A 25,686-nucleotide genomic window follows, 5' to 3' on the forward strand; every position below is an offset into this window, starting at 1 on the left:
GAAAAGTGATGCCGGTGAAGACAGATTTTACTTGGATAATCCGTGTGATATTCTAATAGTATCAAAATAGAGACAACTGTATAAGACTAAAAATAATTTTGCGGCGTTTGGTTTTTGCACATTTCGCAGTTTGACAATAGGCCTGTGAATTAAACACCACGACTCCGGAATGTACATGATAATATAAAAGCTTAATTATAAGGAAATCTACAACCGTGAAATCATCAACCCACAGCTCGATCCCAATCACAAAAATAACTGTATGCAGAACAGGCTTGTACAGTATAGGACACGGCGTCACTGTTTAAGCTATATAAATTGAGCTTTGCCTCTCATTTTAAACAAATATTGGTGTACCCCAAGGCAGTATCTTAGGACCTTTGTTATTTCTTATATAAATTCACAGCATGAATTTGTAAATTGTAAAATTATTATGTATGCTGATGACACCCCTCTGCTCTATTAAATGATTTAAATACTTTGGAAGGTATTCTCAAGTTTAATCTTATAGCATGATCTCCACTTCAGATGATTCTGGTATTTATTCCTAGCTATTATGAAAAAAAAAGACACAAGAAGTAGTCGACAAGTGCATCATTTTGATATGTATGTAGACAATTAGCAGTACTATAAGATTAAACTTGAGAATACCTTCCAAAGTATTTAAATCATTTAATAGAGCAGAGGGGTGTCATCAGCATACATAATAATTTTACAATTTACAAATTCATGCTGTTAATCTTACTTTTTTCACAATTTCTCAGACCCACTAAGTGACGCAGGGCCTACCTGTTTTAGAAAAATACAGCACTTATTTTTTGTAATAAAACAAATATTACCTTGTTTTGCTAAACAATATATCTTAATCCTTTAGGTAGTTCCAACTGGCAATAAAAGTCAAATTTTAATATTTTTGCAATTTGAGGGAAAATAGGCCAACACATTCAATTGTACATGTTTTCTAACAATTATACTATAGTCACAAAATTCTAAGACTTGGAACAAATCTAAGCATTCAAAATCTTGTGTATAGGCTAAGAGTTAGCTCATAATTTTAAAATTTTATGTTATTTTTGATAATTGGTTATGTAAAAGATTAGGAAATGTGTTTTGCAAAAATTAGATTATATAACTTGGAATTAGTCTTCATACAAGTCTTTGGTCTTGATTTGTCACAGCATATGAAAACGCCCTAAAAACGCATTGGCCCTATTTCCACAAATTGACCAAATATTAAATTTTGACTTTCATTTCCAGTTACAACTAACTAAATGATTAGGATTTAGCTATGTTTCACTTGGCAAAACAGGACAATATTTTTTAATCCAAATAAATTAGTGCTGTATTTTTATGGACCATGGCAAAGGAAGTAAATAGTTGAAGAAGGAAAAAATTAAAAACCAAATTACTATTCAGCAGCATCACCTTTATCCTGGTACCAGGGGTGTCTATTCTTCCAGAAAATTGAAATTATTCCCTCACCCTTCCGCGTGGTGTCACATCCGTCCCCAGATTCTTCCCCGACTGAAAACCCAAACAAGAGCACCAATGGTACTGTGGCTGTACGCTTTTTTGGTGGGAAAGCGATTGTTCTTGGAGTCGAATGCGCAACAGGTTGGTAGCTGACCCTAGGTGACACCCGATGACCCCAAAATGACCTTCCAAAAATTTGACCCCAAATGTTGACTGTACCCACCAAGTTTCATGCCCATACGACAGTTTTGCTCATTTGACCTCAGATGACCCCTGGATGACCTCAGTTGACCTTGACCCACTAACCAATACAAACTTGTTCTGCCTGGGGTCAAGATGCACCCACCAAGTTTGAGGAACATGCTACCCCACAAGTTTGCTATCTCGGGGCACTTCCATATATTTACATCGCCATGAGCCCATGAAAACACCCGTTATTTTTGGCAAATCGTACACCCAATTAATGACCCTGTTTTTTTCAGTAGCCTACACTGAATGACCCCCTTTCTTGAACAATTAGTCCTCAAAATTGAAATTTCGGCGTGCTTCACACACAATTTGAGCAAAATAAATGAGTTTTGTCTATGTTGTACTGTAAAATTGGGTAAAAAGCTATTTTAGATTGTCAATGATGTGAAATTTTAGGTGCTCCCATACAAAATCACTCCATTTTTTACATTACCAACACTGAATGACCCCCTTTTTTCTAAACATTTCCACACCGATAGACCCCTAGTTTCATACACCCCTAGTTTCATACGCTGGTGGGCACAGGTATGTCACTTTCATATTCAAGTGCCTCCCCTGGGTGCTATCTACATACATACTTTTCCTTATTTTCTTGTTCCCTCCCTTCCCTGACTGAACATAGGTGTGTTGTGAGTTGTTCTATTCTGTCTTCCCTAAAAACATCAAATTCTTTCCTATGGTACAGTCTGGACACTGAACCATTGCATCTAAGGACTAATGATTCAAAGGGAAGACAGGCTGGTAAACACCTCTAGGCTCTTTATTATTTTCAGAGCTAGCTGTGATTTATTATTTACAGGGGTGTGAGAGTTCAGCTTTTTTGTTTTGATTTTCAGCTTTTTTTTTTGTACCAGTACACTTGCTCTGTATAAAAGTATAGGATCTTCCCAAATTGCAGCTTTTTGCTAGGTGTTTTGAGTTTTTGCTATCTGGTTTTTGCGTTTTCAACTCTTTTATATATGTGGTGACTTGCATGCCCCTGATTTATAAAGCCTTAGAATTAAAATTCTTCTGTTGCAGAGTTCAGAGAATGCCACTGAACTATTGCATCTAGGGAAGAATAATCAAGGATTTGGATCTGAAGCTGAGGTTTAAAAGGGAAGATAAACTTGGACAATAGAGCTGTTAACTAATTGATAGTTCTTCCCTTAGAATCCCAAATGTATTATTACCGGTACCTATAGTATGACCACTAGTCACTATTGCCCAAGCAGGGAAGAATTACTGACCCAACTTTTCCCTGTTTTATGATAAAGTCCATGGTTTCCCTCAAATTATCATTTTTGGGATGGGAATGAGTAAAAGCCAAGGGACCACTACATGTATGCTATAATGTTATTGTACCCATTATATTTCTTCCCTAAATGACACTTGATGAATTCAAGTGACCATCTATTTCATTCCAAAAATACCATAAAACATAATAATACATGTTCGATGATGTTCCCGTTATACATTTTCCCCCAAATTTATTAATTTTATTTTTAATTTTCCTTGAATCCTGTTGACTTTCTTCTGTTTTTGACCTCTCTTTTTTTTCTTTCTCAAAATACAAAATTCTTCCCCAAAGGGGTAAAATTATTCCCTCCCCTTTGGGGGCGATTAACGGAAGAATAAACGCCCCTGCCTGGTTGTTGTTGTCGACTGCCTGCACAAAATTCTGAAAACTAGAAATACTTTTTCTTCTTTCTTCTTTTTTAAAAAAATTTTCTGCACAAAAGAATACCTACCCTAATTTTGTACTTCCTGAAAGTTTTTTTTCCTTTGACAATCTTTGCATTTTAAATTATGATGAAAAGATTTTAAAACAAAATATCATTAGGCCAAAAAAACCTTGTTTATTTCCTGTAGCAGGTCCAAAAAGTCTAATTAATGCGAAATGCATTTTTTTTAATTGTCTTGAAATGGGAAAAAATACCCTTTTGCTGCAAATTGGAATGGCAATTTACAATGGGTTTCTCCAACACACACACAAATCGTATTTCTTCATATTCAAGAATATTTATATTGTTTATTTGTTGTGTAATGTGTAAATGTTTACTCCAGTAGCGTTTTATATTATTTTTTTGTGATTTTTGCGTGTTGTTTTTTTTCTCTTTTTTTTTCCTTGTAAGTGAAAAAAAATTCAAATGCGCACAATAAGCTGTCAAAAACGAAATGTGTGCGCGCTATACAGGAAACAAACTTGTTTTTTTTTACCTTATGCATGTATCCTAATGCCTTCAATGGCATGTTCCATCTGCAGTTTGGACTTTGAAATTGTTATCAGAAATATAGTTTGTCCTCACCAGAGATCAGGCAACCAGTTGCCACCAGGCAATCCACTTTTGGGTGGATTTTGGGTATAATTTGTGTGATTTCTCAGCAAATGGGCTGAACAATTGGCAACTCTGTTTACACCTACATGTTCAATGTTGTACTAATACATCTTTGACCTCATTGCTGGACATAATGGCTACACCAATTTTCCAAAACAGAAAACCATTGCAACAATTGCACTGCAATCTTGACCACTATTGGTCAGTTTTAACAACATTTCATCGGTACACCAACTACCAGGAAGTGCTTGCAAAATGGGCAGAGGAAAAATTTGGATCAAAAGTAGTGAAGGTTTTATCAGAAAGGCTTGCAATTGGTGATGAACTTGATGACCGACCGCTGTGTGTACTTGGTGTGGGCAGTGGTGAAGGTGAGGTCTTCCTGTCAGTCGGAAACACTGTCAGTCCTAACCACCACTAGTCCAAATTTTTAGGGTTAGGGTTAGGGTTAGGGTAAGGTTTAGGTTTAGGGTTAGGTTAAGGGTTAGGTAAGCTTAAAATTCAGACTATTCGGAAAGATAATATAACAGCTAGATGTCAAACTGTATGAGTGGTAAACAAACAAACAGGACTTTTAATCTCCATTATGTGACATGACCTTTGACCAGGGTTGTCACTACGCTGGACGTCCGGCACTCACCAAAAAAAAAAAATTCAAAAAAAAAAAAGTCGATGATGATGATATTTCATCATAAAAAGAGCAAGAATTTATTTTTTTAGTGGGGTGGTACCCTCAAAGCCTATTCCCCAATCCCTAGCGTTCACTAAAAAGATTTTAACCAGTACTTTTTTGGTCCTGGTGACAACCCTGCCTTGGACACCACCAATACGGTACCTGTAATGTAGCTACAACCCAAGTTTGATATAAAATTGGATGGTTTTAACCCAGTGCACAAATTTATTGTTCAAGCTTTTAGTTTAGAATATTGGGTGAGACAAAGTTGAATCCATTATTTTAAAACTCACAGCGAGACCAATAAATTTTGCATTCGGTGTAAAAACCCATCCAATTTTATCATGTTATAGAGTGTATGCAATAAACCGACCGGAACGGAAACAACAATTGAAATGGCAGCCATGCTGGAGGACAGTTCTAAGATAACTTAAGATGACAGAGGGACAGGTCTCTAGATCGATTCCACAACCATTCATACCTATCACACGTTTTATTGTATATTATCATGCAAATTTTCCTGTGGTACCTTATGGAAGACAGAATTTTATTTAAATGAGGATGACTCTGTTATAAGTGATGTCGTATTGCATACCCTCTATTATATTTTCAGAATCTTACATTGTTGTATTTTTGTTACTAAATTTTTCCCCAATTTTTATATTTTTTTCTTCCAATATTTCTTGATTTAATTTTATTGGCAAAAGACTGATCTTACGAGCGTATAGCGCAAAGTTAAAAAAAAAGAAGAAATCTCAGATTTTTTTTTTGGGGGGGGGGGGCCTATTTCCAGAACATTTTCTGCAACATTTACAATTTTGGGGTCTATCTCACCAAAATGTACGACACTGCATAGCTCTTTGTAAGTCTTAAAATCCACTGTAACTTATTGTAAAATACATTTGTCTTCAGTCTGGGGCCCCAAGATATGAAGTCCATCTAGATCAATGGTAAATCTTGCCCCGAACGAACACCCCCTTACAATTGTAAATCTGGCCCTGAACCTCCCCTTACAAACACATACACCCTGGGCAAGCTCTTGGCTTGGCACCTGCTACTGGGTCTATAGTACCAACATGTATGTATTCAAACATCCACTACAAAGCTAACATTTTTCCTCTCCAGGTAATCAAGAAATTTTACAACTGAAGAAATTGAAAACCAAATTTCCTCGAATATCGGCAACTGTCGTTGAACCGAGCACACAAAAGATCTCCGAATACCAGGCACGGATACACACCGAAAGCGATGATTTTAGCGGGATTGAATTTGAATGGCGTAACCAAACCTACCAAGAGTTTGTGAGATCCGCTGGAGCAGAGCGCAAGTATCATTTCATTGCCAATCTTCACGCCATATATTATATGGGTGATATAGAGGACGCGGTCAGAAACATGTATGAGTTATTGGAACCTGGTGGAATACTGTTTATAATACTGGAAAGAGGTGAGATAGCTAGCCTAATGCTGGTTTCATACTACCCTGCCGCTTGCCGTTGAGCGGCGTGGCGGACGCGCATTGCAGACAAACGGACACAATAAAGGCTTGTCATTGGTTGAAACGCCCTGCCGCTTGCCGCAGCGGCAAGCGGCAGGAAAGTATGCTGGAGGCTTAAGTACAATCAAGCACTTTAAAAAGCTATTTAAAACCACAATATATGATCTAATGTTATGTATATCGGTTAATTTTTTTAACCCAATTTTTTTTGCTATATTTGTAATGTTGACACACATTCTAACTTTCACTGGCATGTCAGGGGATGGGAGGGTACATTTGTCAGGGGGAGGGGACAGTTTCCCACCAATTATACATCATTTTGGCCTGGTATAGTCAGTGGCCTACATACAGGGTGTCACAAAAGTCCCTTTACCATATCTTGATAGCCTGAAGGGAGAATTTTTTTTATTGGTCGTGTATGTTATTAAAAATAATGAAGGATAGTATATCATGTTTGGTATCCAAATAATTGTATGAATTTACTCCTAGTCCTTATATATGTATTTTGATTTCGCCCGGCCACGTCTTGTGGAAATGACGGTTCAAAATGGTAAAGAAACTTTTGGAACACCCTGTATCTATATTTGCATAATTAATGAGCTTATTTACATAAATGCTAATTAATTATGCAAATATGCAAATTAGGAGCAGCTTCACTATACAATACATTGGAACATATTAGAAACACTTTGACCAAGTTTCAGGGCAAAAGTATGCAAAATAAAAGTACCATGATCATTTTTGCTTTAATTTTGGGCAAAATATTGGTAAAAATTACATATTAATAAGCCTTTACAGTCCTTTTAGCTCATTAACTGTATTGATTATTGATAAAAACAATAAGATGCAAAGAAAGTATAATTTGATGTATTATGGAAACCGTATGTCCGATTTGGTCCAAACAAAAGGCATATTGATCAGTGTACTTTACCCTACTCAATCGATCTGCTTAAAACATGCTCAAACCATTTCCTAATTTCTAGAAAATGCCTCCAATACCACCTTAACTTGGGTCTACTTTTCGGCGAAGTGTCAAGCCTAACAATTCCCGCTGATTACAAGTTGATCAAAGTATAGTAGAAAATCAAAAAGAAATTGAATCATTTCTTAAGGCCAGAGTAATGGAAGACACATTCGTCCACGACCGAATATGAGATTTTTTGATATTTATCAACACTAAGATGTATTCTTTCACTTGAAACTGATAAAATACAACTTGCTAATATTTATTTGTCTTTTTGCTTGATTTCTTTCACTCTTTTCAACTCTAAAAAGTCACATGGCTCAAGACAGCTTAGTAAATTGGCGGAAATAATGAGTCAGAAATGCTTGAATGCGAAATATTGTGATTACTGCAGCGATTCGCGTCGGCGTGACGCCGACATAACTCTGTGCGTATGTCCAACGCAGTCAAGGCGCATTCGGTATGTTGTTAACGCCAGTAAATGTGGTGTAAACAAAACAAAAATTTGCAGTCAAAATGCCACTTAGATTTTTTAATTATTTTGAATTTTGGCGCACTGAAAGCAGAGATTATAGATTCATTGGTGCAAAAAGATGCATATTTAGACCATGCACCAGATACAGCTTTTACAAGTGTGAAAGTCTTACCGTTTTAAAATTTAAGGACGTTTTGTGCATAATTTTGAAATTTTTTACTAAAACGTCGATTTCTCAGAGTTCACTTTTGACAATATTATGCGATTTTTGTGACAAGATAACTCAAAAATATGCAAGCAAAGGGTAAACTTTTGCACTATCCTTTAGAGTACATCAAAGTCTAGGGAAGGTTTTTTCATTTTTTCAAAATATTTGTTTTAAACAAAAATATACACCATTATGTGCAATTTTTAGCTTAATAATGTGACAAAATGGCTTTTTTCACGTTTTTTTTCAATATTTCAAAAAAGAGACGAATTTCAAAAAATAAAAAACCTTCCCTAAGTTCATGTCTCTTCTTCATGAAAAGCTAACTGAATTTTTTTTACTCGAACGGATTTTTTTCTAAGTTGTCACAAAAAATTGGGGCAAAAAGTGAATTTTTGTGATTTTTTCAAAAACTTGAGATTTTTGAACAAATCTGGCGTCACCATGGGATTCCTTGACTCATTTCCTTTCCAAAAATGTATAGTTTATATACTTTAGACATACAATTCAGAAATAATGAAGCTCGAAAAGGTCCATGTTCTCTCCCATTACTCTGCCCTTAAGGAATAATCTTCCTTACTCTTTCTTTTTTTCTTATATAGAACACACAGGAAACCTTCCTCTGGCCTTCCCAGATCAAGACACTGTAGCTCTAAAAGAGCTGACTCCTCCGTCAACTAATGAATTGGCAACAAGAACGTCAAACGATCTCACTTGCTCCCCAGATATCATACGTGTCCTGACCAAGAACCAGATGGCCTATACTCAATCAGTATACACAGAAACAACTGATATAACTGCCTGCTTCAGCCAACAGGACACGCCTGCAGCTAAACTGCTGCTGGATTTTATAACCTTGTCTATCAACTTCAAAGAATCTGTCTCCGATGAGATCTTCAATCAGGTTATGGACTTTCTTAGAAGTAATGCACGTGTTGAGAAAACTAATGGAGGTGATGAAAAATTTTACTTGGATAATTTGTGTGATATTCTAATAATATCAAAATAGAGACTACTGCATTAGCCAAAATTTGTGCGGTTTTTTTTGTGCACATTTTGCGCTTTGACAATAGGCCTGTGAATTCAACACCCCATGAATGCTGTTCCTCAATCTAAACAAGAGCACCACTGGTGCTGTTGCTCTGCGCTTTTTTGAATGTGAAAGTAACTGGGAGTCGATTTGAGTGTATGTGACAGATCACATTCAATTGTACATCTTGTTGGTTAGTAGCTATAATGAAAGACAGGGATAAAAAGATGTTATCACGTCTGATGTCATCTGTCTCAAGCACGGTTTGTTTTACAAGTGCCGTGATGCTGACATGCTGAACGCAGCGGTATAAGCGGGCGGCCTATTGTTAATTTTGCACCTTCAAACATACAAACCATCTCAAAAGTTAGGTCTTTATAGTAGGAAACTTTCTTTCCCGAAGACACCATGTCAACAATGCATAGAAAAGTTGCTTTTTGCCTTGAAAAAGTACATAATTTTTCGCCATCTTCTGCTATTCCTTTTCTACGATCGGCACCAGATAAATCGCCTTCCTTTTACGCACTATTAACCAATCAAGGATAGTAGGGAATTTGATTGACAGTGATGTCAGATGCTATAAAGTCTTTTTATCTCTGTCTTTCATTATATATCTCATTTGAAGAGCATAATACATCAATCAATAATATCAAAGTGGTTAGTAAGCTGTTATTGCTTTTGTTCTTTATGGTCTAATCTTATTAGTAAACACAATGACAATGAACTTCTTGACATATGAGGTGTTTATATTTATGACTGTCAGCATAATATTAAATAGTTTAGAAAACCAGTAACATGTTCCATAAACTAAACTCTCTTAAAAACAGTTCTTGTCAAACCTGCAGGGTTGCCAAACCCGCGATTTGGTAGCCCAATTGGACGACTTTTGAAAATTTCCCAGCGACTTTTGAGAATTTCCTGTCCCATAGAAACCAATTTGGGCGACTTTTTCAACATTGGCTCCCGCGATTTCCGGTAGTTTTCTGCCCCATTGAAACCAATGGTAACGAGAAAAATTGGGAGACTTTTTGATTATTTGACCCGCGATTCAGGCTGAAATCTTTTGGCAACCCTGAACTGTTCTTGTCAAGCCTGTGCAAGCAGTAGGCTGGCCACAACATTTTGTTTTTGTACATCATTTTTGTAAATTTTGATATTTTTTTTCTCCCATTTTCATAATTGTCCACTGAATAAACCAAAAATTTACTGAAAAAAAAAAAAGATTTCTGAAATATCAACTGATTTTGCCACATGTGTTTAAAATATGATACATGTATGATAAATCGCTGGCAGGCCTGTGTAAGTTAGTTTCTCATCTCAAGTTGAGAGTGGTGTGTATGGATGTCAACTGGAAAGAAAAAAAGCAAGGTACACCAACTTGACGTGGGGAAACGAGTAAAATGCAGACTAGACGGTACGCAAAGAGCGACAAAAACAGCAAATGTAGGCATTAGAAGCTGAGACGAGGTATTTTCGTCCCAGATTAGAAGTAGGTAAAGTTTGATAGCTAAAAATTACCAGTTCCATGGCCCAAGTGCTAAACCTGCAAAAACAACATGGATCAGTGGGAATATAAAGTGTACTAGAACAAGTGATGAAAATCACTGTGCACATAAACAGACACAATAAACCAAACAACCAATGTAGGCACAAAAACAGGCAAAGTAGTGAACTTGCTTTCATTGAGTTAAGACACAGCTTATTTTGCTCTGAGTCTGTTGTCTTGTTAGCTACTGAGTTGGTTTTGAACTTGCCTTCGTTGTTTTTGTTGTCTGTCCCTGAAGAAGAGCAGTTTATCTGTCGCTTTTTTGTCTGTTTGGTTTTGTTTGTCTGTTATGTGCACAGTGATTTTCATCACTTCAAGTGTAGTCTTGTACTGTTTTCCTGATACTTCTGTGGGCTGTGGATTTGGCAGTTTTGGGCCATCAAACTTTACCTGTTTGCAGATATACTGCTCTTCTTCACGGACAGAAACAAAATATTAAATTCATTCACAGTGCTTACCTGTTGGTATCTCTATGCTAATATTTGATAGGACTGGGTAAACGCTGTCTTGATCCCAGGTGAAGCTACCATCCTCCACCTGGAGAGAAAATGGGTACAAAATCATTTGTGGTTTAAAAAAACAAGCAATGAACAACCAATACCATATTGTGCTATTCCATTTCAAATCCACACTACCCCTGTGGAAAATTTTGGAAATATCTTGAACAGGGGGAGTATGAATTTCAAATGGAATGAATACATTACAGCTCCAGTTGAATTCATACACCCTCTGAGAAAGATTCAACTGGAATCTTCTCAAGAGGGAGGGTGAGTTTCAAATGGAGCTGATGTGTTCATTCCATTTGAAATGCATACTCCCTCTGTGGAAGGTATTTCCAAAATTTTCCACAGGGGTAGTGTGATTTTAAATGGAATGAACACATTAGCAGCTCCATTTGAAATGAATACTCCCCCTGTGGAAGATATTTCCAAACTCTTCCACAGGGGTAGTGTGGATTTTAAATGGAATGGCGTATTACCAGGGCTTCAAGCCAGCCCTTGCAAAAACATAGTAATGATATATGCACATTTTGAATGAAAATACCTTAAAGGTTCACCTACTGGCACTATGGGCTCCCCTGACATACCATATAGTCTGCTGTCTCCAATATTTTTCAATGAAAAATTAACAAAAATGCAATACAAACATTTCCATGCCATATCGTGTGAGTAAGCTTAAGACTTACATCAGTCATGTCAGTGACTATCACTCAATTGCAATGACAAAACCTATTATGTTTTCAAATGGAACAACGGAATTTTAAACTCTTTGATCATGTCCCATACGAGGGTTACAGATTGGATTGGCATGATTATGATTAAGTTTATGATTAGTAGAACTAATAAGGTCAAGATTACAACAATTTTCATGTAGAATGAAAATTGTTGGTAGTCACAACTACATAGAAGACATGGCCTTAAATCTCTCACACAGGGAATGCAAATTTCAAATTGAGTCCCCTCATTCAAGTAACCCCATTAGTAATTCACACTCCCTATGTGGGTGATTAAGATCATGTATTTCACAGGGGGTATGTGGATTTCAACTGGAATAGCCTAATTTACAAAACCCCGACATTTTAGCAAGATTTTACTGTGTCATTGGCCCCTGAACATGTTTATGGCAAAACCTCTTATGTAATAGATCAGCAGTTTTCTTTTAAACATGTTCAGGGGCCACAAACACATAGGAGTTTTTCCTGCCCAATGACAACATAGTAAAATGGTAAAACACAAATGTTCTATCAACTTCTTGAGTTTGAGTTGAGTGGTGGGCTACAGCATTGACATCAACCATTAGTTATGGGTGAGGGGTGGGCTCCACTGCCAAGTGAGGGGTGGGCTCCACTGCCTAATGTCACCCAGAGTAGCTACAGCAATGGTTGATGCAAGGGTCAAATATTAATGTTTATTTAGAATACTGTGAACTAACCTTAATAGCAACAGAATCTGACAATGGAGTCATTGGTCTCATCAACGCAACTCCATTATGCATCAACGATGCCGTCAATCCTCCTGAGTCAAGGGACCCGTAGGTGGCGCCATTTGAACTGGCCGACAGTAAGCTAGTAGAACTTTTGGCGTCCTTGTTGTCCGTGTCGTTGAATAGTAGCGTGTAGCCATTGGAATTTCTACCTGCAACATCTTCAAGAGACTGAAGAAAAAAGAAATCCACATTTGTATAATAAGCTGTAAAATTTCACTCTGAATTCTTTAACTTCTTTGAATTGGTGGATGTTACAATCTAATTGCGGATAAGTTTGTGCCAAGTTCGGCTGCAACCAGCCTAGTTGTTGTGATCTGATTGTGATGATTCACCATGGCAGCGAAATTACAGCGCTTTCATCCCTCCGAGATCTGGGAAAAGGCGCTATATAAAACACCAAAATTTATTTATTTAACCCTAACACCGGACACTGCTTTTTGCTATCGGAAATTAAAGGAGGAATGAGAAAGGAGAGAAGATAAAAAAAAAGTCATTTGGTACCTCCAGGATTTGAACCATAGACCCCTTGCATGCCAAGCACAAGATCACCCATGGGTAGCCACAGGGGTTTCGATGGCCGGCCAGCGATTCCCTGAGTCAATGTATCACTTAGGGTGATTGTGTCATCACATCACCTGGGATTCATACATGCGCAGTGGTTACCCTCATGGTATTTTGTGGTATTTTCTGAAGTTGGGGCTAAAACGAACAATAAATATTTTAAGCAACAATACCAATAATAGTGTAAAAAGTGTCCATGAACTGGTTTCAATCGGGCCTTTATTTTTTAAAACAAATCTGTCAAATTCTCAAGCGGCACACCCCTTATGGCATGCAAGTACATGTAAAGGGGCACCAACAATTGAGCACGACACATTCACAAATTCCTAAAACCACCATTAGTTATGACCATTTACAATGCTGATTTTTTATGTATTTTATCTAGAGGTTAATAACTGCGCATCGGTTATTTGGAGGGCATTGTGAAAATTATAAACATTTTGCCTTTGGAACCGAGGGATATTCCGATGTCTATAGCAAAATGTTTAGATTTTAGACATTTTACCAACGCAAAGTTATTAACCTCATTCAAAGCCATCACTTTCATCTCTTCACTTTACAAAATAACACATAATTTTTCTCAAAAATAAACAATTTTTACGTTTTGCCTTTCCAAAAATCTATCCGGCTAAAACAGGATGACCAATAACAGAAGTGTGAATAGCTATCTGTGCAAATATGGTAGCGCGCAATCCAAATACGGCGGCCTGCGCTCTCGCAATTTGTTCGACGCACAACATGGGGCGTGTGGAGGTTACTAATATTTACGGCGGTGGCACAGAGGTCCACTGTTGAATATTAGTAATCGTGTTCAGCGTTTGCCTATCACGTCACAATTAGCCACTCCAATTTTGTTTTGTAAAATTCTCTCCTATTCAGCCATCACAGGAGTCCCAACAGAAGTCGACCAAGTGAGGGAGTGAGTTTCAGTGACAATCATAATGGCCTAATAAAAAAAAATACACTATACACACGTGTCACAATTAAAACTAGCAAAATCTGGTATTATTTTGTGACCACAAACCCTGAATGAGGGTACGGAGATGTGCAGCAGATTAGTTTAAACTGATGCATTTTCCATTTTTGGTTTATTGATGGCCCTCAATTTCATGAAAATTTGGTCTATTTTCCAAAATTTTTTAAAGATGTTATCGATTGTCGTAAGTGTTATATTATCGTCGACATGACCCTAAATGACATTTCCAAGCTGTTTTGTCCAAATAAACTTACCGTACGATCATGTTTATGTGGGAAAGTCGAAAATCACCTCCCGATATTGACCCAAACCCGGAAGTAGAACAAACCAGGAAGTAGGTTTACACCGGAAGTCTGCGATTGTAACTCATATCGGTATGATTTTAAGCTTATCTATCGACTTTTTTTTAGCACTTTTAGATCTCGTTACGAGTGCCGACACGTGTCGATTGACATATTTTTTTCCCCTGACGAAGTGTTGAATTAGAAATCATGTGTCGATAACACAAAATTTTCATCAAATTTGGTTTAAAGTTGGGTATTTTTTTGGAGTCCCAGCTGCACATCCCCACCCAAACCAAAGTTGAGAACACCACGGACCACATACAAGTTAAAAAACTACGGCCTAAAAAAAATAGGCCTGACCCTAGACTTTTTTTCTTATTTTTTTTGCAAAAAATATTTAAAAAATTAAAATTGAAAAAAAAAAAAAAAAAAAAGTTCCAAAGCCTATATCATTCGTGATTTACAGCTTAAAATGTGTGCAATTTTTTTTTAAATATTGGACCTACCTACCCATATGCCAATTAAACAATTTTTTAGGCCTAGTGTAGCATGTTTTAGGGAACTGCAAACATTGATTTCAAGGAAAGAGATTTAGGGTGTCAATTCTGATTCTGATTCTAAAATTGTAATTTTAATTGTAATTGTAATTTGTCAGAAAATAACTTTTAAGCTCGGAACATCAATTTTGGATATTGGAACCTATTATACTTATTAGTTCTCTGGGTTGATACGATGAACAAATTTTAATCTTTCCCCAGAGCAGTAAGCACACATGAATATTTTTTTCAACATTCATGTGTGCTGGCTGCTCTCTGGGGAAAGATACGTTCATGTGTGCTAGCTGCTCTGGGGGAAGATTAAAATTTGTCATCCTATCAACCCAGAGAACTAAGTATGATAACTTTCATACCTTTGTGTATTTATTATAAATAATGCAGTCCCCATGCCTTCTGCTAGGAAAGCGACAGATATCATTTAAACCTAATACCTATAGATTTTCCGATCTTCTCTAGCATGCTTCTGTGGCTCAGTTGGTTAGAGCACCATGCTTGTATTATGAAGGTCACCAATTCAAATCTGGTCAGATGCACTGTTTTTTCGTTTGTTTTTGTTTTTCAATGTTCATGTGTGCTGGCTACTCTGGGGAAAGATTAAAATTTGTTCAATTTTGGATATTGCCTAGTTTGATTCTTAGCCCTTTAACATATACACCTAGAAATACAAATGCCATCCCCCACCCCCATGTGCCCCATCCCCCCTCGTTTACCTTATCCTCGTCATAATACTGCCCCACGTCCACATCCGCCTCCTGCCAGTTCTTGCTATCCTCGTCCTCGTAGACTTCCGTAGCCATGAAGAATGCGGTGAGTCGTCTAAAACTGACTATGAAATTGACCATGCTGGAGATGGTCAAAGGTAACGAAAATAGCGGCACCATGAGTAGGTTGAAGAGAGACAGGGATGAAAATGCTATGGCTGGTGTAAGATCTTTGCCACTCAGTGATGGGTAGGTAGTAAATGCCTGTAAGATTAGAAGTGAAGACACAGAATTAGAGAACCGGGATTCCCTATATCGCCATGTACAATCACGCCATCAGCTATGGGGAAAAATTGGGGGTATTCGAGTCCTTGTCGACGGTGCGCGGAGACGAACGAAAATGATTATGCATCAAGTGCATTCCGAGGGAAACCGAATACCCCTAATTTTTGCTCCATGCTTGTATCAAGATGGCGGTCGAGTCCCAGTTCTTATTCTCTAATTCTGTGAGTGAAGATCATATTATGAGGTATAGCGATGAGAATGCTATGGCTGGTGTAAGATCTTTGCCACTCACTCAGTGATGGGTAGGTAGTAAATGCCTGAATGTAAGATTAGAAATGAAAATCATATTAAAATTATTATGATGGATAGTGATGAGAATGCTATGGCGGGCTGGAGAGTTTTGCCACTCAGTGATGGGTAGGTAGTAAATGCCTGTAAGATTAGAAGTGAAGATCATATTATGAGGGATAGCGATGAGAATGCTATGGCCGGCTGGAGAGTTTTGCCACTCAGTGATGGGTAGGTAGTAAATGCCTGTAAGATTAGAATTGAATATCATATTATGAGGGATAGCGATGAGAATGCTATGGCCGGCTTGAGAGTTTTGCCACTCAGTGATGGGTAGGTAGTAAATGCCTGTAAGATTAGAATTGAAGATCATATTATGAGGGATAGCGATGAGAATGCTATGGCTGGTGTAAGATCTTTGCCACTCAGTGATGGGTAGGTAGTAAATGCCTGTAAGATTAGAAGTGAAGACACAGAATTAGAGAACCGGGATTCCCTATATCGCCATGTACAATCACACCGTCAGCTATGGGGAGAAAATTGGGGGTATTCGAGTCCTTGTCGACAGTGCGCGGAGACGAACGAAAATGATTATGCATCAAGTGCATTCCGAGGGAAACCGAATACCCCTAATTTTTGCTCCATGCTTGTATCAAGATGGCGGTCGAGTCCCAGTTCTTATTCTCTAATTCTGTGAGTGAAGATCATATTATGAGGTATAGCGATGAGAATGCTATGGCTGGTGTAAGATCTTTGCCACTCACTCAGTGATGGGTAGGTAGTAAATGCCTGAATGTAAAATTAGAAATGAAAATCATATTAAAATTATTATGATGGATAGTGATGAGAATGCTATGGCTGGCTGGAGAGTTTTGCCACTCAGTGATGGGTAGGTAGTAAATGCCTGTAAGATTAGAAGTGAAGATCATATTATGAGGGATAGCGATGAGAATGCTATGGCTGGCTGGAGAGTTTTGCCACTCGGTGATGGGTAGGTAGTAAATGCCTGTAAGATTAGAATTGAAGATCATATTATGAGGGATAGCGATGAGAATGCTATGGCCGGCTGAAGAGTTTTGCCACTCAGTGATGGGTAGGTAGTGAATGCCTGTAAGATTAGAATTGAAGATCATATATGAGGATAGCGATGAGAATGCTATGGCTGGTGTAAGATCTTTGCCACTCAGTGATGGGTAGGTAGTAAATGCCTGTAAGATTAGAAGTGAAGATCATATTATGAGGGATACAGCGATGAGAATGCTATGGCCGGCTGGAGAGTTTTGCCACTCAGTGATGGGTAGGTAGTAAATGCCTGTAAGATTAGAATTGAAGATCATATTATGAGGGACAGCGATGAGAATGCTATGGCTGGCTGGAGAGTTTTGCCACTCAGTGATGGGTAGGTAGTAAATGCCTGTAAGATTAGAAGTGAAGATCATATTATGAGGGATAGCGATGAGAATGCTATGGCTGGCTGGAGAGTTTTGCCACTCAGTGATGGGTAGGTAGTAAATGCCTGTAAGATTAGAAGTGAGATCATGATGGATAGTGATGAGAATGCTATGGCCGGCTGGAGAGTTTTGCCACTCAGTAATGGGTAGGTAGTAAATGCCTGTAAGATTAGAATTGAAGATCATATTATGAGGGATAGCGATGAGAATGCTATGGCCGGCTGGAGAGTTTTGCCACTCAGCGATGGGTAGGTAGTAAATGCCTGTAAGATTAGAATTGAAGATCATATTATGAGGGATAGCGATGCGAATGCTATGGCCGGCTGGAGAGTTTTGCCAATCAATCACGGGTAAGTAGTAAATGCCTGAAAGATAAGAAGCGAATATCATTTTGAGGGTTGAAAACCAGAAAGCCTTACCTCACAATGACCTGCTCTCACAAAATGAGCGTAAAGTTGACAAAATACTTTTCTCAAGTTATTCCAGATTTAAATCCTTATTTTATTAACCCTTCAAAATCATACCAAAGAAGTTAGGATGGCTCCATTGCTTTTCCACTCAGTAATGTTACTAATGCCTTAAGCCCCTGAGCACTACCTGCCGATCTAACAATGCCTCTTATTGGTCAATTATGTGATATCTTCACTTTTAATCACCAATCAGAATGGAGCTTTGTATATAATTCACCCCAATTTTTGTGTGTGATGAAATTGTTCTAACAATGTTGCTGATTGGTCCAGTTGATAATGAAAACTTCTTTTGGTCCAATCGGCAGGTAGTTCTCACAGGGTTAAGCTCCTTCTAGAGATCCCTCTAGGGGAATTAAATAGCCCTGTTAGCTTAGTAAGAAAATTGAAGATATCCCCATTTTGCAGGCGTATCCCCAGTTTATCAGGATGGAATGCAAATGTACCCTGTTTCACACATCTACAAATGCACCCCACCCACATCCACCCCCATATACATACTATGGATCGCTAAGTGGTCCTTCCAACTATGCTGGCAACCCACAATAATAAAATTTGAAATAAGAAGGCTATCATTTTGTTTAGAAGGGAATGGGTCCCAAATTTACAAAAGTCGGCATCAATAAAATTGCGACCCCCTGCCTATTTCGGCAAGGGGGTCGCAATTTTATATATTTTTCTATACAGCTTAATATTGTATTGAAATCAGGTTTTTTTAAATACACTATCTGTGGTCATCTTGTGAATCCCTACATTTTGGTTATCAAAAATGTTATGACCCCCTGCCCTATTTTTCTTTCCAAAAATTTATGAACCCCCCAGTATATTTGGGACCCCCTTCCAAAGAAAATGACAGCCCCCTAAAAGCCCATACTCACCACAAGTGTCATTAAAATTGGAGCAAAGGTAGTAAAACCAACTGAAATGAGAAAATACATTGAGATGAAAAATGTAATGATGCAAGAGAAACAACCCATATGGCCGAGCGGTTAGGGCGTTGCGCTGCCGGCCGGAAGAATACGATCGGCAAGAGTTCGAGCCTTGGGCTTGCCTTGGGTGAAAATTCTCTTCCCTCCCAAAAAGTTCTTATATGGTCAGGAATCCTTCAATTAAGTTTAGTTCCATCACATAATTTAATTTAATTGTAGAATTTCTTCTCACCCCCCATACACTGCAGATATAGGTAGTGTATGTGCGATAGAGTTGGGCGACTATCACTTTTTTCCTAGTCGACAGCAAATAGTCACGACTACGACTATAGTCGCGACTATCTGTGGTTAGAATCTGTGGTTAGAACAAGACCAATCTAATGATGATTTATAGACTTTATGATTATTGTTTGTATAGTGTTACTATTGGTAAGACAATGACTAATGTTTTTATCACATTTTCACAGTTTATATGTAAGTATTTGGTTGGTTTTAGTGCAGATATCTGGCGCTTTTAACATGATTTTGTAACATTTAAATATAGTTCCATTTGACGACTTTTGGTTTTCAATAGTCGTAGTCGCGACTACCAGTAATAGTCGCGACTAACGACTATTGGCGACTTAGTCGCCCAACTCTAATGTGTGGCGTCCGTGGTTCGGAATTCACGTAAAGCCGTTGGTCCCGTGTTCAGAAGGATTCATCCCTGTGCCAGAGCTATTCGAAAAGAGAAGGGGGACCATCCCTGGTTCTGAAATCTGCACCCAATCCTAGGTTCCAGGACAAGTTGGTGAAATACAGTATATCTGGCAATGCCGACTCAACCCTAATCAGAACCAGAACTAACAGGTAATTATGTACTCGGATACCCAATTGAATTTTGGGGTGGGAATCTGGGTACCCGAGAGTCCAAAAAAAATCCACAAAAAAAATTGTTGTTTTTTTTAACAAAAATTTTTCTAAAAAAGAAGTTATATAAATTGTAGGCCCTAAACTACTTGTTATTCAAGGCTGGAAACTGGAGAAATACTGTTACAAAAAAATTGCTATTTTGTTTCCTCAAAGTTGGATAAAGAATTTTTTTTTTTGCATTTTTCGGGTACTATGACCCGTGAATTTTGACCTGGGTAGGCCAAGGATGGGCGGTCGCCGGTCGGGTACCAGGGAATTGGTGAGAGCCATACAGCCCAGTGAGGTTACATACCCAGCAAATACAAAACCGCTTACAGAAAATGTTTACATGTCAGGTTATCATGATTATATAAAGGGTATAAAAATATCAATAACATTTAAAAACATTTTTGAAAACTTGCTTTAAAACATTCGTCTAACATCCACACTGTTAGATGCTACACCAATACAATATATTGGTCTTATAAAAATACTTGTTTGCATATGCTGGGAACTGTAATTTTTTCCTCAAACTCCATAATGGTGCCTGGAATAATTTAGCTTTCATCAGAAGCACGCTATATGCTTGTAGACAGGGTTTTACGGTATGTCATGTTAAAAACCAACTAGGGCACTGCAGGTTCAGAATTACGTTTCACAGCGCGAGAATCAATCTTGATTCTTGCAAAATAAATTTGCGGGAATCATTTGATTCTTACAAATCAACTTCTGTGTAAACTACAAAAGTTTGCAAGAATCAACTTTGATTCACACAAATCTGTTTACGAGAATCTTTCTCGCCGAAATTCTGACCCTGCACTGTAAGAAATTGATCACCAATGTCTCTTACTTGTTATTGCAGTACAGGTTAGAAGTTTGCCTAAACATTTCAGTTCTTTATGTCTGACAGCTTCTATGGCTAACTCATAGAGCTCCTCCCAACCATACAGCTTCAGCAGTTTGATTCCTTGTAGAAGCTCATTGGATTGCTTTAAACGTTGATCTGAAAATTTCTGAGAAACAAAGTAATTATAGTTATAATATTTCAATTGCTCAATAGTAGGTTTGTAAATTAGCATCACATGCTGTCACCTAAGGGATGGGGTATGAACGTTTGGACAGTATTTATTGTGGGACATTAGAGCACATCAGACATTAGAATGTCCTTCTGATATCAAATAATTTTGATTTTTTGAAATTCGCAATGTAATACACATTTTATGGCAAATCATTAAAAATTGATATTTTTTATATTTAACAGTACTCGAAGTAAACTTTATAAATCTGATGATTTATACTTAAAGTGTATGTAGATGGGATGAAAAGCCGACGATCAATTGAAAATTTTGACCTTTCGTATTGAAGATATGGATTTTTTTCCCAAAACACCAAAAAATGTAGGTCTTTTAGGGAAAAAATCCATATCAATTTTCAATTGATCGTCGACTTTTCCTCCAGCTACATACACTTTAAGAATATATCATTAGATTTATAAAATTTACTTCGAGGACTGTTATATATCCAAAATGTGAAAAATATCAAATTTTAATAATTTGTAATAAAATTTGTATTATATCGTGAATTTCAAAAATGAAAATTATTTGATATCAGAAAGACATTCTTCGTATTCAGAATGCAATTCGATATGTCTGATGTGCTCTCATATTGTTCCACAAAAAATACTGTCAAAACGCTTAAAACGCTCATTCCAGATCCCTTAAGGTTGGTCATACCCAGGGGCGTAGCAAGCAGGTGGACAGAGTGGACATAGTCTAGGGGCCTTGGGGTTCAGGGGCCAAAACAAAAGTGAAAAAGAAATAAGGGCTGATAAAGTATATGAAGAGCTTTGTTTCAAAACCCCTTACATCCACTTGAGCAATTTTGAGAACGCATCAAAAAATCAATTCAACAAAAGCAGTACTTTTTTTGATGATCTTTTGATGTTTTCTCAAAATTGGTCAAGTGGATGTGAGGGGTTTTGAAACAAAGCTCTTCATATGTTAAAGGGACCCACACTGCTCCTTGTCCATGGGCTCTTGCTACTCCCCTGGTCTTAAAATGTTTTACCCAAAATTTGGCCAACATAACAAAAAAATTCTTAAGTAAAAAAAATGTTTTTTTATTAATTTTTAAAAACTAGATATAAATATTCACGAAAAGTGTTTTTATTTGTGTGAATTTTTTCTAACTTTGAGAAATTTTCACCAAAATTTTTTGAAAACTGCTCAATTTGCAAAAACTACTTGATTTTTGTCAAAATTTCAGAAACAAATTTGTTTGATCTCTGGATCGACCGTCGATGCTGCTTCGATGCTTGTTATTAACGAAGTAACAACTAATTCATGAGAATTAATGCTAAATTTATATTGGTCAATATCAATACATACTAAGATTCATATGTTAATTGTTATCACAATGAATTGATTTCATAAATAATAAGGATCGACCAAGCATTGATGGTAGATCAAAAGATCAAACTTATTTGTTTCTATTGCCTTACCAGCATCATCTTCTGATATTTCACAATTGTTTTTGCTACCGTTAATTGGAATGGAAATATGACAATGATTACAGAAGCTCCAACGAGGGCAGCAGAACCCATCTGTCGATAGAGGAGAACCAGGGTGACAATAAGCTACGGAAAAAAAGAAGAAAATTTTAATTTTAAAAGAATTTAAGTCATTTTGCAGGCAAAGGCATAAATCTTGGGGACGGGTAGGGGGTTTCTGGCAAAAGTCAGCAGAAAATTTAAGTTTTTCATTTGGTCTTGACAAATGTGCTCAAAATAGCTGATTTAAAATTAACAGAGCTGATGAACCTCCACAATCACTCTTAATCCAAGTTTGGAGTTAAATTACTCAAGTGATTTGGAATCTACTTTCCATTCCAGAAAAATACAGCACTAATTTTTGGGATTAGAAAAATATTATTAAGTTCTGCCAAATGAAACATAGCTCAATCCTAATCATTCATTTAGTCCTAGCTGGAGATAAAAGAAAAAGTTCACAATTTTACTAATTTCTTGAAAAAAGAGCCAAAAACATGAATTTTCTGCAGTTTTCTGACAATCTAGTCACAGAAATCACATTCAAAATCTTGAGTATATGCCGAAATTTTGCTTTAATTTTCACTATTTTGTGTTACTTTCATTAAATGGTTGGTTATAAGAATGAAACATGCCTATTCCAAAAATTAGAATGCATTAACTGAAATTAGTCTTAGTACAAGCCTTTGGGCTTGATTGTCACAGCATACGAAAAACACCCTAAAACGTATGTTTTTGGCCCTTATTTCCAAAAAAAATGGCCAAATATTAAAATTTGACTTTTATTGCTAGTTAGAGGCCTAACTAAAAGATTAAGATTTAACTATGTTTCATTTGGCAAAACAGGATAATATTTTTTCAATTCCAAAAAATTAGTTCTGTGTTTTTCTGGAATAGGGAGTAGAAGCAAAATTGCGTATAACAGTGGGTCATAGAAGACTTACAGGGTGGCAACCAAACTACCATTTTTTTTTGTTCATTCTGCCTATAACATACCTCAGGCTTAAAATAACCCCTTTTGCGATTTTCGAAATCTCAGACTGCCCATGTGCTGAACTCCTTGGTTGGGAAATAAACATTGAGGACTTACTACAGTATTTCAATGTGGGTGAACTTTGCACATTGTAAAAAAAGCTTTTTATATACATGTGTTTTTCATATTTTTGGGTCTTGGTGAATTCTGTACACCTGCAAAAAAGTATTGAAACTAGAAACTACTAGAGTGAAAACAAGTAATGTAAAATCATGGGAGAATCCCTTTCAGTGGAGGAGGTTTGGTTGTCATCTCTCAAAAAGACCTGGATGTTGATGCACAGTCTAAGATTTCTGAAATATTGCACAAGGGTTATTCAACTGGGGTTATAAAAAATACATGAACTTTCACTGGATACCAAATTACCAATATAAGTTCAATGCATCTGCAAAACATACAAAAATATAAGATACAAATTTTCTTTAAAAATTCATAAATTTTCAGAATTGTACCTTTTTCATTACTGGATTTGGAATTAGCATGAAAAATGCATTGCACATTTTCATTACCGTATTTGGAATTAGCATGAAAAATGCATTAAATGATTACAAACAAGCTCAGTATTGGTTCAGTGGTTCTTGAGCTTGAACTTTTTCTGTTGAAGCCAAGGCAAAAAAAAAAAAAAGTTGCTTGCTTGTCCTCTTCCGACTGACCGTCTCGGCAGTCCCGACCGTAGATCTTTTCTTTTAAAAAAAGGTGGGTTTTTTTTGCAATTTTCTCAAAAATGTCATGAACTTTTCGTCTGAAGAACTGATGATATAAAAGAAACGTAAAATACCATCTACTGCATGTTTCCTGTGTCCAGACGTACCTGGCCTGAAAGTATTGTTATCTTTAGCAGTAACACAAGTAAAACATTGTTGGGCTTAAAAATGTAGTATTTTAAGTCTGCCATCAGACATGTACATGTCAAATAAAGTAGTTTTGAATTTGTTTTTGGAGTGAAATTCTGTGATCAGTGAATGTTTTTAAAACATACAAACAAGTACTACACATTTTACTTTTGGTACATGAAAAACTAGAATTTCGCGGTTCTCAACCTGCGCGGTTCTCGACGCAAAGCGTCGGCCGCAATGCCTCCACCTTGACGCCCATCATTTTAACAGGTGCAATTTCACTTGACCCCAAAATGACCTTAACATTCAATTTCATGAACATGCAACAATATATGGCGATTTGACCCCGGATGACCCCAAATGAGCTCACAATGACCTTGCGATTACGCAAATTTTGCGCTGAAAAGCAAATCAGGTCGAGAACCTCTGGCTGTGCTACTCTCCACCAAGTTTCATCACTAACTCGTACAGATCTCCAGATAATCTGTGCCCAAGGTGATTTTGCTTGATATGCATAAATTATGCAAATTAGGTACTTAATTACCATATTTTGCGACGAAAACCTGCTAAAATTTGGAGACCACCAATTGCCACCCCTCCACCAAATTGCATCACAATACGCCTTACCAGTTCCGAGAAATTGCACTCGCAAGCTCGGACGGACGGATGGATGGACAGACAACCAGGAAACGTAATACCTCCGGTGGATGCATAAAAAAAACACTTTTCCCAACCAACCGACTAAACTTCTGAAAGTAATCTATGGACAAGCAAACATTTTTTTTTGGGGGGGGGGCTATGGCCTGCACACAAAGCATTACAAATTCTTACGTTAAAAGGAGTAGCGATAGTAAAGTGTCCGTAAACACAAGCCCAGAATCCCTGCGCAGAATCCACTGCCATATGGTTACTAATCTGACCCATGGTCATCGTGCCGCTGGTTGTCAGGAACATAGACAGACGCAGAGACTTCTCATAAACCAATGCCTGTAATTAAAAACATATTGATAACCTCATGAATATATGTGACACGATCAAGGGGAATGAGTCGGATGTCGCTAATATTGATTTTGAGATATTGGCAAAGAAAGTGCTAAAATACTTTTGTTTTATATTGTTTTCAGCAAAAGAAAAAGTGACGTAACTTCGCAAAGAAAAGTCGTACCAACATGGGGTTTTCAGTTTCTGAAAGCTCTAAATGTCCTCTTTAGAAACGTATGTAAAACTCATTTTCGACCAGGGTAGACGTGTGACTCATTCCCCTTGCGATGCAAGTGATCAAATCAATTTTATTATATTATTTGTAAACATGTGGAAGCAAATATCAATCGATCTCAGAATTGACCGCAAGATATGTAATTGCTCTAATCTAGTATTTTGCATATCATTTTCTGATGTGCAAACAAGGCTGCATAATTACAGCCAGCCTACATCACATATCAAAGTACATCAGTATCACATCA

The 25,686-nt window shown here is 37.2% G+C and overlaps 1 long non-coding RNA gene and 1 pseudogene across 1 annotated transcript in view; one reads left to right on the plus strand and one right to left on the minus strand.

Moving 5' to 3' along the window:
- The window catches only part of LOC140140056 (ATP-binding cassette sub-family C member 9-like), a 138,323-nt pseudogene that overhangs the window by 101,953 nt on the left and 10,684 nt on the right, over positions 1-25,686 (minus strand).
- LOC140140060 (uncharacterized) overlaps positions 1-25,686 on the plus strand; it is a 197,827-nt gene that overhangs the window by 89,176 nt on the left and 82,965 nt on the right. The window lies entirely within an intron of this gene.

The sequence above is a fragment of the Amphiura filiformis genome, chromosome 18 (assembly GCF_039555335.1).
Source record: "Amphiura filiformis chromosome 18, Afil_fr2py, whole genome shotgun sequence".
Lineage (NCBI taxonomy): Eukaryota > Metazoa > Echinodermata > Ophiuroidea > Amphilepidida > Amphiuridae > Amphiura > Amphiura filiformis.